Source organism: Ascaphus truei, chromosome 2, assembly GCF_040206685.1.
Source record: "Ascaphus truei isolate aAscTru1 chromosome 2, aAscTru1.hap1, whole genome shotgun sequence".
Lineage (NCBI taxonomy): Eukaryota > Metazoa > Chordata > Amphibia > Anura > Ascaphidae > Ascaphus > Ascaphus truei.
The window spans coordinates 17,222,623-17,239,317 of NC_134484.1; the positions used below are offsets into that span (position 1 = coordinate 17,222,623).

A 16,695-nucleotide genomic window follows, 5' to 3' on the forward strand; every position below is an offset into this window, starting at 1 on the left:
AGCCAAAACGACGATTTTTGTTAATAAACCTTCCTTCATTTTTATCACAGGACCTGGTGTGCCTGCCTCTTCTCTATTTGTACTACTTTTTGTAGCAGATTGTTGCACCCAGGCAGTTTATTGTTAGTGGAGTGCCACTACACCTCTAGCCAGTGTCGCAGACAGCTTTCCTGGGGCCCAGGACTAGTTTCCACTTGGTCCCCCCCCCCCCCCCTTTCCCACCTCAGTCTCGACGGCCTTGCGAGACCCTACATCTTTCGCCCCCACCTCTCTCCCACTCCGTGAGCGGGGACCACGTAATGGCTGCTTCAAAGCTCGCCCTGCTGGCCAATAGAAAGCCGAGACATCACCCAGTGCGGTTTCCTATTGACCCGCAGGAAGGTTTTGCAGAAGATACCGGCATTCCCTTCGGGGGTAAGTATCTCAGTATGCACAGGGGTTCCCCGGAGCGGATATTAATGGGGTTCAGCTCCGGAGACCCCCCTGCTCCAATCCCGTGGCAACAAATAATAAGAGTACAAAAAACATCGCCAACGTGGATTGCTCCTATCACACGTTTTATTTCCAGATGAAAAGTGAACCCAGATTACACCCATGGGAATTATACCAAGAAAAGATCAATGAAACTAATAAGAAATCAGTGACACGGATGTAGCACTCCCTGAATAAACCTGGGGATGTGTGAACACTTTAATTATGTTAATCATACAGTGCAGGATTCTGTCAGGGTCTTGATTTGTATTGTGTTTTTCAGTTATTGGGAACAAGGGTCTGATGAGCCTCCGCTCTGCTGCCTGTCACACAACTATATGGCTCTGATATCCGAGCCGCTGACCGCCCCCGCTGGAGGATGAGCGCGCGAGGGCTCCAGCCGTTGGTCTCGCGCGTCCCCCTCCCAAAATTTAAAAAAAAAAATGGGAATGCTCGCGCCCTAACCAGCCAAACTCGGCCCGGCGCGCGCAAGCATCGAACGTCACGCGCCCCCCTTGAAGCACGCGCCATCGTTTCGCAGAGACGGAGAGCTTCGAGTGTCACGTGAGCAGGAACCAGCTGGGACTCACGTGACGCGCAGCGCGCGTCCCCCCCCCCCTCGCTCTCCCTCCTCCCCTGATAGCCGCAGCCCGGTCAGCCCGCGCGTCACACGGTGCCAGGTAGGGTGAGCGCGCCACGCACGAGACAGACCCCACGGGGAAACCCCCACCCCTCCCGCCTTTACACATAAATACAATGTGAGCAGTAACACGGAGGAACATCTCCCCCCTCCCCATGTCTGTGCCGCGGCCCTGGAGAAGGGGGGGATCCCCAGCAGCCCCATCCGCCGGGGGGGGGGGGGATCCGGGCCCCAGCGCCGCCTCCTCCTCCTCTGTGCTGCCCCGTGGGGAGGCCCGGCCTGTGATACCGGGGCAGCACAGAGGCCTAGTCACACACTGAGGTGCGGCAGGCCTCATATCCCCAATCCTCCATCTCCATGCCTTTCATATTTATGTGCATGGCGTGTAAGCTTCAGCTACCGGAGGTGGCGTCCCCCCCGTCCTGATAAAGGGGCTGCTGCCCCCGAAACTTGTGTGTTTTGCAGCCTACACTCCATTAAAATGGATATTAAAGGAGACTTCCTGTGTGTCCCACACTTTCCCCTTTGAGTGTTGGGTAACCCTCACCCTGTGTGCTGTAGCACCAGTTTTTGTTGTTGTTGTGACAGTGTTTGAATTAACTTGATATTCGTGTGCTGGGTTTCATCAGTTCAGATGCATCCAGCGTGCAGCTAGGTTAGTTGTAATCACTTCAGGTAGTAAGGCGGTTCCTTGCCGTTGTTGGTGGGAATAATGCATGATACCGTATATAAAGTGGTCCTAATGTTTTATTAAATGAGTTTGTATCCCTGGACTTCTGCACTGTGTAACTAGGCTGCTTCCACAGTCCCATCAATTACACACCCACTGTGTGTGTGTGTGTGTGTGTGTGTGTGTGTGTGTGTGTGTGTGTGTGTGTGTGTGTGTGTGTGTGTGTGAACATTAGATGTAAGACTCCAGCACCGAGATGGGTTACAGGGTGAGATGGGTATATTCATTGGCTACAGGTGTTCTTTATCAAGGTCTCCTGGCTGCAAAACTGGGGCAAACAACTGCATCAGATTTGTTAAGAAAATAAGCTTTACAATTGGAGCCATTGGTATTTTCTTGAGCAGTGGTTTGACAGCTGGCAGACTTTGCTAAATGACCCCCTATATATATATATATATATATATGTATGTGTAAACCCGCACACCTCACGCATGCATTTCTATATGCATGCCTACCATTGCCATGGCCTAACATTGGCTAGCAGAGCATCTCGCCACCACGTTACGTATGCATTTACTGTATAATCTTGTATAGCTTTATTCCAGGTTAGTGCCCAATAAGTTAATACATCACTTACACTTTGTGCTAGAAATAATGAAAATGACCTTTTGATGCTAAAGCCTGTTACAGTATTGTACGTTTCCCAATAAGTATTCTGCTAGATAAAAGAATGATGGAGCAAAAAATAGTTTGTGTATTTTCTCAGTTCTGATCACTGCATTATCAGGAATCCTAGAATAATTCCTTCCTTGGCCTGCGCTTATAGTGCCGGCGACATCAGGCTGCAGTCGCTGGAAAAATCAAATTGATATGACTTCCAGCGATCGCAACCAAGCCGTCACTCCGTTGCGTCGTGCTTACTAGAAGCGCACGTGACGGCGACAATGCATTTGTTTTGCCGTCTATAAGCGCAGCCTTAGGATGCAGCACATAAGTAGCATAAGAAAGTAGTATTGCATGAATATTCAAGGCCGTTGGGTATGATTTGTAATATAATATCAACAGTGTACATAGCACTTTGCAAACTAAAGTACAAACGACGGGGCTAAGAGCAGCAAGAAAAATAACATGAGACACAAAGGGAGACCCTGCTCCAAAGAGCTTACAATCTTGTCGGTGTGTTGTGATGCTTATACACATTTAAGCATAAGTCATGGAGTTCAAGTGCATCGGGAGTAAGTAGTGTAGACAGAATTTAAGGTGAACATACTTGAAAACCAGAGGTAACTCTCAATGTACTTTTCCTGGCAAACTGGTTTTTATGAAGAAAAAAAAAAGAAAAAGAAAGTTAATGAGGTTATTCTTTTAAGATGTGAATTTTCAGCTGGGCTCTAAAAATAAAGAGAAGGTTCTTGCTGAATGTCGGTTCCGCAGGGAGAGAAGAGTGTAGCTGCAGTTACCATATATAGGAGGCCTTATGGTCTCCTTATAATTTTCTCAGGAGTAGAGGCTTTGGCCTGTGTTAAAAGTGGAATACTACTCATTGAGGTAAAATATATGAATGATTGGCATGATGTTACTGGTTGAGTGCTTTTACTGTTGCAATTCAAACGTATGTATGTGTATGCCTTTACCTTGCATCGGGAAGTGGTGCAAGGCATTATGTTACAGAATTTGTCCAAGTTAATTGCTTTTCTGCATCTTTGAATGTGGACGGGCTTCTCAAATGTATTAAGTGTCTTTAGGAGACAGATCGAGATGGTGGTTCATAACTTGTTTTCACCAGTTGTTGTGAACACAAACCATCACTGAAACAGCCCATTGGTTATGCAGAGTTACAGAAAGGTCGCAAATTGTAATATCATTTATTGCATGGACATGGCAGCTTTTTTTAGATGTCTGTCCATGAGCAAAAGTATTTAAACAATGCTTGGGATATACACAAAGCTATTCTAAATATAAAAGAAAGCCAAGGATCGCACAGGGGTTGATGTTTTGCAACAGATAGGAATATGGGCAGAGTAGGTTCATATCTGCCGTCAAATTCTATGTTTCTAGAAGTATTTTGATATTTCAGTATATTCACGCGCTTCATTATAAAGTCCGTGGGTATTTGTTTTGGAAATAAATAAAATACCAGGAAAGATTAATCTAATTTTTTACTTTGTGAAGATACTAAATATTGCATTTTTTTGAAGTATTTTCTATAGTGCAGTTTATATTAAGGTCTTTATTCATAAGTAATTATCAGAAATTATGGTGTGAACTTTGACGTTAACCTGTAAATTAGGTTAATGTTTTTTTTTTTTCAGCTTCAAATTTTATTGAAGTTTTCCATAAGGCATAACAAACAATCATACATTTTATCACCTGAGCTCTCTTAAATAAGTGCCAGATCCATGCCCCATGACACAAAAACACATCAAACGTCACCATGGGTAGGGGGGAGAGAGAGAAGGTGAGCTACTGCAAATTGTAATATCATTTATTGCATGGACATGGCAGCTTTTTTTAGATGTCTGTCCATGAGCAAAAGTATTTAAACAATGCTTGGGATATACACAAAGTAATTCATAAGTAATTATTCATAAGTAATTATCAGAAATTATGGTGTGAACTTTGACGTTAACCTGTAAATTAGGTTAATGTTTTTTTTTTTTCAGCTTCAAATTTTATTGAAGTTTTCCATAAGGCATAACAGACAATCATACATTTTATCACCTGAGCTCTCTTAAATAAGTGCCAGATCCATGCCCCATGACACAAAAACACATCAAACGTCACCATGGGTAGGGGGGAGAGAGAGAAGGTGAGCTACTGCATTTTTGTTCCTAGTCCCCTAAAGCAGGGGTGAGCAAACTTTTTTTGTTGCGCCCCCCTGCCTCCTCTCTGTTATACGCCCCCACCCCTTACCTTGCGTGGTGTCAAATGACGCCGCGGGGTCATTTGACACATGTGATTTCATATCACATGACCCCGCGGCATCATTTGACGCCATGCTGCCATGGACGCGAGTCCTGACACCGGCAGAGTGAAGGTAAGTTTAGAGTTGCAGGGGCCTCACGTGATCCCCGGCATTTAATTTAAATGCCTTGGGGAAAAGTGCGGGGGCCTCTGCAACGCCGCGCCCCTCCCCCAGAAAAATCTCGTGCCCTCCACTTTGCGCACCGCTGCTTTAAATTACTCTGTCGCATCGATTTCCATCCAGCGGTTCCTTTGACTATCCTCAACTTTAATAACCTATGCCTATCCCTGCGTGATAACCCAATATCTGTCACCGCGTGATGTTTAGACTAGACCTTCCATCCTATTCCCTTACCCATTGCCTTCAATCAAAGGAGAACGCACTTAACCCTATCAGAGCCAAACGGGGGCATTGCTCACCCTTTGGATGTCCGTCTGGGTCAACCATGGCAGCCAGACCTTTTGGAAATTTGGGCCAGTGTCGTTAACTAAACTTGGCAACTTTTTCATCTAGCAGAGAAACCAAATTCTTTTCCGAATTTTTTCAATAGATGGAATTGTGTTTTGGTTCCACAATGCTGCGAACTCACACCTCATAGCTGTTGCAAAATGAGGAACTAATTTAGGTTAATGTTTTTAATGTCGGCTTTCCTTTTATCAGCCCAATCAGCCACATAAAAAGTTGAGGACGTGCCTAAAGTAAAAAATGTCTAGAGGCCCTTATGATGTACCAGGTACCAGCTATATCATAGGGGCCTCTGGGTGCTTTTTATGGTCACTGGTCAGCAGGTGATGGATTCCCTGAAGCTCAATTTTTCAACAAGTGTTACCACCATTGGACTGTAGCACTCCGATATGATTTGTATTTGTCATTTGTTCTTAGTCGGTTGTGTGGGGCACAACATTCATATTTCAGTGTTTGTTATGTTGCGGCAACTTGCAGTTTAAAAGAGAGAAATTCAGTCCGCTAGTGATGATGAGTCCGTATGCAACAGCGCTCTTGCATTCATTTTAATTGGTGGACGTCGTGTTTAGTGTGTTTATAAGTATAATCAATCTTTCATGAACTTCCTACCAAGAGTACTTCTGTGAGTGGCCAAGAAATAATTATTCAGGGGTTTATCGGATCTAAAAAAGGTTCCATAAACATATACACTGTCATATTTAAAACATAATTAATTTAGCTTAAGTTTCCTAGTATAGATCTTTCTTTAATGATCAATACATTTAATCTAGAATGCCATAGCAAAGGTTATAGGGTATTCTAGAATGTATTTCTGGGTTTTTACATTGCCTCATCATATTGTACTGTTTTATACATACTAGTTTATAATCTACCTCTCTGCACTGACTCAGAGGCCTAAATGTGAGCCTTTAAATCTGTGTCAGATGCCTGCCAGATTATGTACAACCATATCAACGCTTGTATATATTGACAACTGGCCATGACAATAACGAGTATCGGCTGCAGATTGTGAAAGGAGGTTCTAAGCACATCTTTATAATAGGACCCAAGAATGAAATAGATTTGGGTACCAATGTCTTGCATGCACTTGTGATTATCTACATCAAAGAGTGACAGGTTTACGTACTTTAAAGCTACTACACTACTGAACAAGATTTAAAAACTGTGCATGAGATCTTGACATTAATGTGACTCGAAAGGAAACATCTGGGCTCCCAAATATTTCATCTTGGCTCCTATGTGGCGGCGCAGTGCTGATTGACCTGTCAGTCACTGCCGCGACTGGTAACAGCGCGTCCTATCATGAGTGAGCAAACCGTAGCAGATTGGGGGAGGTGCAGCTAACTTGTAGCATCGGGGGAGGGGTTTGTGTGTATGTCCCAGATATACATACACACACACATAAATACACACGCCAGAAGGGGTAAGGGGAAAATTGCAGTGACAGCTCCCACCCCCTTCCCACACACTATGGCTCCTAAACATTGACGGGTACCTACATTTTTTTAATATTTTTGGCTACCCTTAATTTCTGACCCAATATTTATTTAGGCTTGCAATGCCATGTAGTACAGACTGAATAAACTTACTCATAAGTAAAATGCTCAAGTGCCTTATTTTACAATGGCTTTTGGTGATAAATGTATTTGAAAGCTGTAGAATTGGTCCTGCAGAAATATAGGTATGTTGTAGGTTGAAGGCTTTTAGGGCACAGTCATTAGAATTCTCCATAGGTTTCTGCAAGTGGTCTGTGTATGTGATGTGTGACTGTAGGTGTTCTGCTCTTGTGGCAGCACCCTATCTTGACCTCTGTTCACCACCACACACTACATTTTGAGGTATGTGTAAGGCTGCGGCCAGGGTGAATATGAGCGCGCTGGCGCTCCATTTTGCTCTGGCGATTTGTGTCCTGTTAGTTGCATGGGTGTGTCGGGGGGCGCAGCTGTGACGTCACGGAGCTGGTTCGCCCTCATTGGGCGAACCACTCACGTGATGCATCAGCAAGCGGCAAAATCAAATGTAACTGTCTCGGCAAGCAGCAAGCTCACGGGCATGTGTGCACCCGCACCCTGGACAAGCGCATTCAGAACAATAGTCTGATCGCCTTAAGCGCGTGCGCCCGCTTCGCTTCACCCTGGCCGCAGCTTAAGGCCGCGCGTATAGTGCCCGCGATGGGATGGGTGACGTCACCTGTCGCTGCTAGCAAAAGTTATATTTTGCTTTGCGGCAGCGTCGCGGGCTTCTGGGCATTTGATTGGTTCAGGGGCTGTCACATGAGGCGACAGCCCTTGAAAAATCAAATATTCCCAGCTTCCAAAGTCCGCTCCGTCGCTCCGTCGCATTGCCGCCGTCGCGCTTACTAAAAGAGCACGCAGCGGCGGCAATGTATTTGTTTTTGGGCGGTGTTGCACCGCCCATCGCGGGCACTATATATGCACAGCCTAAGGCGTGTTCGCATTGCTTTAAGACATTGATCGCGTCCATAGCCTGCGCGCGAAAGCAGGAGGGGCACGCTGTGCGCGAGGAACCAGTTGAAACTGATTTCTCGGTGCGACGGCTGGTCATGTGAGCTCTGTGACGTCACACGCCCCCAGATATGCCCACCCCACGGCACGTCTACCATGTCCAGAAAACGCACCCGCTTCATGCGGGTGACGTCACGGACGCGCACGCCTCCGCGCAGTCGAAGGCTGTATGGACGCAGCCTAACCCTGCACTGTTGCTGTATACTGCAGGGAGTTATAAAGATCGAATACAGTGCTTGCTTTCCATCTCAGTCTGTAACAAAACTGCTGATGAACGAACTACACTAGTTCAGTGCACATAATGTTTTTGAAATTAGCATTCTGAGGAAAATAAAATGGTTTATCTGTTGTCTACTAAAATAGGTGTTTAGAATAGTAATTTGGATATGATTTAGGAGCATTATATATAGCAGTTAATGCGCCAAGATTTGTCGATGTACATATCTCCAGGATGGCACTGATCGGCATTGTATTGCAAGGCTTAGAGTTTGTAGTGCCACTGTGTAGGAATCAACATTTTGGTTCCATTCTGGACCTTCATCTGGATGGTTAGTCCAGCTTCTCCACAGGTGCTCCCTTTATATGCAAGCTGATTGGGTGCTAGGCTAGGACCAACATTTAAGCATCCTCTTGCCTTCCAACACAATATGAGTATGTTCAGCAAACCAAATGTTTAGGTTGTAGGTTTAAAATGGAACAAACAAAAACACATTTGTTGGGCTGCCTGCTTCTGGCCTTATTTTTACCTGCTGAATCCAAATGCATTAATCTCTTTGACAGCACCACAGACTTTTCTTAAGATGATTGTGCCACCTTTCCCTTTACCATACTGAATTGAACGTAGAAACTGTTGCATGCGTGAACTTTAAATGAAATGCTCATGGTTTGCTGTAAATTTTCTCTCGTAAAGCTGTGTGCCACATAAGCATTACCAAAACGTACTTCTTTGATTTTACCTTTGACTCCTTTTATTTGTCCATGTCAAGAATTGTTTTGTGGAGAGCAGATATCTGTATGGCATACAGTTCATGCTAAATAAATGAATAACCTTAAAGGTGTTATCCCTCCAAGGACCAAAGCGAACAAGTGACTCCCTCTCACCTGCTCCCTCCCCCGTCGCTCCCCTCCAAACCATATTTCAGGTTTGTGGCAAAAAGTTTGTGTGAAAATGTGCGGGCCCAACTTTGACAAGTTATCTCGTCTCTAATAAACGTTTCAGCTGTTGATATGCGATTGGAAATGATATTCTTTGATCCGTGTGTAAGTCATTGCACACCTTGGCTTTGTGCTTCAATACCAATAGGAATTCCTCAAGAAGAAAATTGTCCTCTCGCTTTTCCCACTGTACGTCAGTCTGATTAGGGCGATTTGTACACAAGTTGATGGCTTTTTCTGAAAGATACTTTTGCCAGGTTTTGTAAATTCGGTTATGCGAGTGGTAACCGATCGAATCAAGCAATAACTTTATAAATGTTACCTGATGCATAGATGTTCTGGAATTACATTTCTATTAAACAATACGTTCATATAGGTGAGAACACGGATGACAGTGTTTGTGTTGAAACTGAAAGTATGTAAATGGTAAGTTAGGTGGATGCTCGCAATATATGTAAGTGGTGATCAACTCCAGTCCTCAAGCCCCTCCAACAGGTCATGTTTTCAGGATATCCCTGCTTCAACGCAGGTGGCTCAATCAGAGGCTCAGCCTTTGACTCAGAAGATTGAGCCACCTGCGCTGAAGCTGGGATATCCTGGAAACCTGACCTGTTGGGGTGGGGGGTGGGGAACTGGAGGTGAGCATCACTGATGTATTGTAGTGTATGTTAGAAGTTGAGGGACAAAGGAAGGAGATAGTGGAGAGCAGTGTGAAGGGAAAGCTCCAATTATGCAGGGAAAAAAAGTGAAATACATAAAAAAAAAAAATCCCAGACGAAATTGCTGCTTTTAAGGGAGAATGAAAAGACCAATCACACAGAACCAACACGTTAACAATTAAAAAAACAAAAAAACAAATATAGATTCTGTTTACCTAGAAAAATAATTATACTTATACAAATTCTGGCTAAGTAGCAATCACAAAGTTGACTTTCTAAAATCTAATACCGAGCTGGCCAAGCAACACCAGGTAATCATCCAAATATCGCTAACACTCTTGTTTTGCTTATCGGGCTTTCTGCTGCTGTATGTGCATCAAAATGTGTAGAATCCTGTAGATTTTGTGTACATTTTTGGCAAAATACAGCTGTGTTCAATCTGAAAGTTTGAGACGGCACTGCCAATGTCTGAATCAACTGAAAAAAGTCAATTATAGTTCAGCATGCCGCCTATCGTGTTTATTAATGTGCAAAAAGGGAGTATTTCAAATGACCCATGCTTATGAGATTATATATGCCTTGCATCACTTTTCCTAGAAAGGCAGACAGACCTTAAAGGTTGTAACATGGTAAGCAGATCACATTTCAAAACACTCTTCCTGACTGACGGTGATATACAGATCTTTGTGAGAGAATCTGCATTCTTGATGAAAGCTTCTATTTTTAGTGGACGAAGGGTGGGTTGCCGTGTTGGTCCTTTATTCCAGGGGTGCGCAAACTGGGGGGGGGGGAGGGGGGCGCACGGCGGTTACAGAGGCCCCGCATGCTTCCCGAAGGCATTTAAATTAAATGCCGGGGTAGTGGTGAAGGCCTCTGTAATTTCACTTACCTTGGCTCAGACGGCTTCTGGCTATGCGACATTACGTGATGCTGCGTTGCCATGGCAATGTGACATCAGTACGCCGGAGCCAAGGTACGGAGGGAGGGGAGGGGGGGGGGGGCGTGAGGAGGGGGAGAGCTGGCAGGGGGACGCAGTGGAAAAAGATTTTGCACACCCATGTTTTATTCCATGTAGTAACAGGATGGAGAGGGAGTAGGTGGTATGATATAACTTTTATTGGACCAACAAGTAGTTATGTTACAAGCTTTCAAATCTCTGGGGGTTTTTCATCGGGTCCTACCCCATCTTTCCGCTACTATTTTTAGTGGAAGATTTAGTTTTGTTTACCCAGCAAATGTATGTGATTTGTATTGTTTATCTTCTATGCTGTGTACACTTACATTGCAGGTTGTATCTCTATCCATTCAGAAGGTGGCATATAGAGTTGTTACCAAGTATTATCTTGATATTATGAGTGTTAATGAATCAGATCCAGAAATTCTTATAAAAAAATGATTAGACTAATTCCTTTGGTTGAAGAGTGATGTTACTATGGGTACTGAGTACCACAATGTTTTAATTTACAGTCCTAGTCAGAGTACCACTGTTTTTTTGCTATACTAATTGCTTCACTTTAGAGAAATACATTTACTGAAGCTGTACTTTTTGTACAAAGTTGTACAGTTTTGTAATGTATGGCCAGAATAGCTTTTCCTCCATGTTCTTTTGTTGTTTTTGGCCATACGCAGCAACGCTGCTGTTTTTAAGCCAGTATCGACAAAGCTAAATTATTTAGCATTGCAATGTGAAGTAACATTCCACATCATTTTGTTAAGATTTCACGTTTTGCTGATTTTTAAAACCTTATGTTTAAAAAAAAAAAGAAAAAGAAAATAAGTATTATGTAATAGTATTAGATAATACTGTATTTTGAAGCCATTTTGAATTCGTTTTAAAGCATCCTTTGATTTCTATAGCAGGCTTTAGCCCACCTCCCAAGCAGTGCAACATCGTTGCATCTTTGCAACACTTTCCTATTTGTAATAATTTGTTGCCAAATGTTCAGAGAAGTTTTGTGCTATAAACTGTAAAAATAGATCTTTATCTTAGTGATAGAAGGATACATTTGTAGCTGCTGAGCTACAGTTCACTGACTGAAGCAGCCATTATGTTAGGCACACAATCAGGATTTATAACAGGAGCAGCAAACGGTTTCCATCTTGGGTAATAATGTAGAATTATACATAGCCACTGCTTTACATATACAAATAAGAAAAACATAGAAAAAATTGGGGGTGAAGGGGGTGTGATGTACTATTGCTGCTTTAAAGCTGTTCTAGTATTTTTCTGGAAGGGCTTCTGGATTTCAGGTTATTCCAGCACTTCATATGTATATATAGGCATTGCGTTAATCTGTGCGAGGAGTAAGAGTGACCTAACAACAATACCACTTATACGCCTAGATTAATCAAGAATCCACCCTATCCCGCTTTAACACCCAATCACGTCCATAGGAGTTGATTAGTTCAAATCCCTGGTTCAGCTCCTTGTTACCTTGGACCAGTAGCTCTATCACACTGTGCCTCAGGTACACAAATTTAATTGTAAGCTCTACGGGACAGGGACCCATAGGGCGTGAGCACGTGCGTAGACCCATTTGTTCTTAATTTTGACCTTCACCTGGATAGAATTTGCAGTGTGTGTGTGAGCAGGTGCTACCGAATACACTACTTCATACGTGCTAGTAGGGATATAGATGAGTATTTAAGACTTGTGAAATGCTACATTGACGTGCTATGATTTTGTGTCTTCTAAGATGCATGAAAAGTCCTTTTGCTGCTTGTTGCGCGCTTCTATTTGTCTCCTGCCAACCACAAACCATTTATTATCTGAATGATGCAATTGGAGTTTTGCTTCCTTTGCACTTTTTTTTACTTGATTTAAACTTTTTTCCCCAAGTGCTTATGACCCAGCTGATCGAATTCTGTATTTAAAATATTGCTTCTGCAAACAAATACGATAAAATGAGGTTAGTGAAGCATGCAGGTCAGATCTGAGAAAGTCCTACTATAAATGCTTTTTTTTACTCCAACTCTTAACTTCTATCCTTGGCGCTTTGATTTATTTTCCCTACATCTACATTATCACTATTCATTTCTCACACCAGTATTTCTCTATCCCCCTGGTGTCTTTCCCACTCTCACCAGTGCCCCCCATATCTGCTCTTTCTCCCTCACTGGGTTGGATCGTGCACAGGATGTCCTTTTCACAGGCTGGCACTGGGGGGTAGTTCAGCCGTGGCCCAGTCTTCGTGGTCTTGACCATTGGTAAGCTACGGCTCAGAAATCGCAGGTCCTAATTTCACCTTTCAGTCACTGTTCTTTACACTGACTCTGTTTGACATTCCAGAGATGTTTGTAATTTGGGTATCGGAATAACGTAATGCACTGCATTGGAAATAATATTTGAATTCCAGTTCTGAATGTAAACTTTAACAGCAAACATGTTGCTTTGCTGTCAGTTTCTGATGCAAAAAATAAATGTGGGCTTCAAAAGAACGTGATACCTCTTCTACTTGGATTAATAGAATATGTCATTTAAAACAAAGTGACACGTGCAATGTTCTTTTCCTCAGCAATATGGTGGTGTTGGTGGGGGTTGAGGAGACATCATTGTGAAGAGAGGGAGATGCTAGGTAATAGATTAGGAGCATAAAATAACAGGCGCGGGATACTTGGAAATGTTTAGAAAGTTAAAGGCGTTAAGTGATGTATAGGACGTTGTATAATAAGGTGGGTACAGTATGTATTGTGATTGCAGAATTGGTGAGTTATATACTTTCTCATCAGGTTTGGAGCAATTTCCCCAACAATATTAGTACCCATAATATGTTTTGTGCTATTTAACGTGTTGTGCATTTAGACTTTCTAAACCAAGATTTGGAATGAAGCATTAACTAATCCTAACGGAACAGCCATGTTAGTTACAAAAACAATGTGAAACATGAAATGGCTGAGAAGCTTTTTAAAAGTTTTTGCAATGCCAAATATTTATTGGTAAGTGGGAGTGTACCTTTAAAAGCAGTGATAAAACCTACGGTATTGGAGCGGACACCTTTAAAAAAAAAAATAGTTCTTCATTTTTTTTTAGCATGATTGATGGTGAACTTCAATATTGAATTATTTGACAAACCCGAATATGTCTACCTTTGGTAGATCTATAATAGGAAACGGTGGCCTCCTGACCCTCATAGCAGCCCAAGGGGAAGCAGAGTCCACCATTCATTTCCTAACTTCCCGTTACAATTTCATTACAGCAGCAGCCTATTTTTAGCCTTAAAAAGTTAATTTCTATATTACGTTCCAGTGGCACAGATTAATACCCCTTTGAAGAGCGTTTTTAACATTTCACACTTCTCTCCCCAGTGCATTTATTTTCAAGGGGCCTTGCTTGTGTGTGGAATTTCAATCATCTGTCTTTGAAAACAAACATGGTGTCTTGTATTATCTGGTGTATATGAACCTTTCACATATCGATTTTATTAGCGAAAATAGAAATAAAGTAGCCATCATTAGCAGTGTATCATGCTACCAAAATTATTTGTGCCTTCCTAGTCCTTACTATTCTGTGACCTTCCAATATGCAAGGTGTTTCTGTAGATGGTTGAAGAAGTAATGGGAGTATCAGTATGTTTGTTTGTGTATTTAACTTTAAGCTGCTTAGAAGTTGGCTATTATACATTGTATTGCTTTATTTTGCGTTATGTTCCATTTCCTAGAGGTCTAAAGTGGAAATTCACTTAGTTAACTTACAAACTAATGCTATATGTTGCTTGTATAAGTTACATATGTATTGTATTAATTAAATAATTTTTTTACTCAGTAAATATCTATACTCCTTTATTTAAAAGTGGAACCCTAAGCCCTAACGTTGGGATTTGTGTGACCTTCCCTTTGCTTTGTAGCGGTGAGGTAGCTTTCTGCTACCACGCTGTTTGCCAACAAAGATAAAACCGAAATAGAGGAGATTAAGATGTAGAAATGAGATTTCTGCGGTGTTTCAAATTGTCATGGAATTGGGTACAATAAGCCACAGAACCGACTTTAAAAATAACACGTGTAGCTGTGTGATAAATGTAAAAAAGAATCTAGTGCATACAAGTTAATCAAATTATTTTTTTACATTTATTGTATAATATTTGTGCAATTGACAGGGCTATAAAGTTCTAATTTTCTCCTAGGTTATTTGTTGGTAAGAGTGTGTAGCAATATCCGCGTGTGTTATTACCTCAGCAATATACTCCAGCTGTTCATTTAGGCATTTGTCTGTCAATAAGTGTGAATTAACAAGGAGTGTTCGGATTGAGAAATCTACCCGTAGAACTGAGCATTGTCGTAGTTTGATCACTAGAAGACATTTGATTAACTTGTAAAACCACTATTAAGGATTTGTATACCATTAAAATGGTAAATAAAAAAAATAATTAAGAGCTAGTTAAAGAATTATAGCTAAATGCCCCCCCCCCCCCCCTTATATTAGTTCTATATTAATCTCTAGCGGCTGATGAAGTACCATGTGCCAGACCACGTCGGGCCTCATTTTGCTTACCCCCTCCCCCCCACCGAACACTTAGGGCCTCATGCAGAGAGCAGCGCAAAAAGGAATCTCGCCATTTGCCGGCGAAAATGGAGCTTTAAACCGCCGGAAAAGGCAAGTTTAAAAAAAAGCGCCATTTTTTTTTTTCCCCCTTGAAATTCGCCGCGCGGCTGGAGAGTTTCTAATCTCTCCAGTTTTTTTTCCTGCCGTATGCAGAGAGCCGCGATCGCCATCTAGTGGCTGTTCGCGCCAAAAAAATGGCGCGATTTTCAACATTTTTCCTCTCCACCAAGAAGCTGGCGCTCCGCGGCCGGTGGAGGGGAAAAAAAAAAAACGCGATTTTTTTCCCCACTAGTTTCAACAGCGCTCATAGCGCTGGTTGAAACTCTCCATATGCACAAAGGCAGTTTTCTGCCCTTTCTGCATATGGAGATAAAAACTCTCCAAAAAAGCTAAAAAAAATTCCCCCTCTCCAATTCTAAATAGCGCTGCTCTCTGCATGAGGCCCTTAATGCTTCAACGGCTCACATCTCCTGAGAGGAGTATCAGAGTGTAAAGATAAAACACCCCCTTGACATGACAAGCAGAGCTCTTTTAAAGTAAAATAAAATGGCAATCGGCACTGACTGCTGCTTAAAATCAATATTTTAGTGGATTAAAAAACTGAGGAAAAGGTGAAGTGTGAAGGTTGGATGAAAACAAACATAAAAAGCAGCTTCTTAAAGCACATTATATTTCTGAATGGCTGCTGGGACTGAAGCGTTAAATTGCAATTAATGTTTCCTAACTCATTGGGCTGAGTTTTAGTAGCCGTATTGGTCTGATGGATGAAATCCAACAGCCAGTCATTTGTCCCTATTACAAGAAGGAACAATAAATAATTGTGTTAGTGTAGGAAGCAGACGATGGACAATAGGTATAAAGCATTCAGATCAAGGAGAATCCAATAACAGCAACTTTACATTGACAGGAGCACTAGTCATCAGACATTAATTTGATGTCATTCAGTTTCTTAAGCATGATCTTTTTTTTGTAAGTACCTTAGATAACGGCGATTTCTGCTTATATAAGTAAATTTGGTTCTAGCTCTTACATTGTGTTTCACATCCTGACTTAAAATTGCTAAAGCGTTATTCACCTCATTAGGCCCATTTCTTCAGCTTAAGGTTACTTATGTAATGTCTGTTGTGACACTTTATATTGTACCCGATTCAGACAGCTTTTAGTTTGTGTATTTGTAGTGTGTTTTCTTGTTGATGTAAAATAGCACAGGCTGCTTCTTGGGATGGCAATGGTGGATAAGATATATCCAATTTATAAGTGTTTCAACTGTGTGTAGTTCTCTGTAATTAATGGAGGAGGCAGGGCCATTTCTTGACTTTTTCTCCATTTCTTTTACATGTAAGATTTTTTTTTGTGTTTATCATGACACTAAGCTGACATTCTGTGAAAAGATGCAGCAGGATAAAACTTTGTTCCCCTCATTATGAATCACTGTTGCAAGTAAGATTTGTAATACTTCAGTGTGAAATTCACAAGAGTTTAATGTTTTTTTCCTCCTCTGCTATTCAGCTGTGATGACATTAACTCATTGAGTGACAGTGTGCACTGCATTGCATGGCATTTTTCTGCATAAGTAGTTAAGAAAGTCGGAGCTGATTTTTAGCAC

General features: G+C 42.1%; 1 protein-coding gene across 7 annotated transcripts in view; it reads left to right on the forward strand.

Annotated features, from left to right (window-relative positions):
• The first annotated feature begins 996 nt into the window (after positions 1–996).
• The window catches only part of TSNARE1 (t-SNARE domain containing 1), a 593,698-nt gene continuing 577,999 nt past the window's right edge, over positions 997–16,695 (forward strand). For 5 of the 7 annotated variants that reach the window (XM_075581607.1, XM_075581590.1, XM_075581622.1 and 2 more), the window contains exon 1: positions 997–1,151. The gene's annotated coding sequence lies outside the window, so the exon portion shown is untranslated. Of the gene's footprint in view, positions 1,152–1,175; positions 1,230–16,695 lie in introns of those variants that run through there. The other 2 variants (XM_075581632.1, XM_075581601.1) reach the window with 2 other exon arrangements.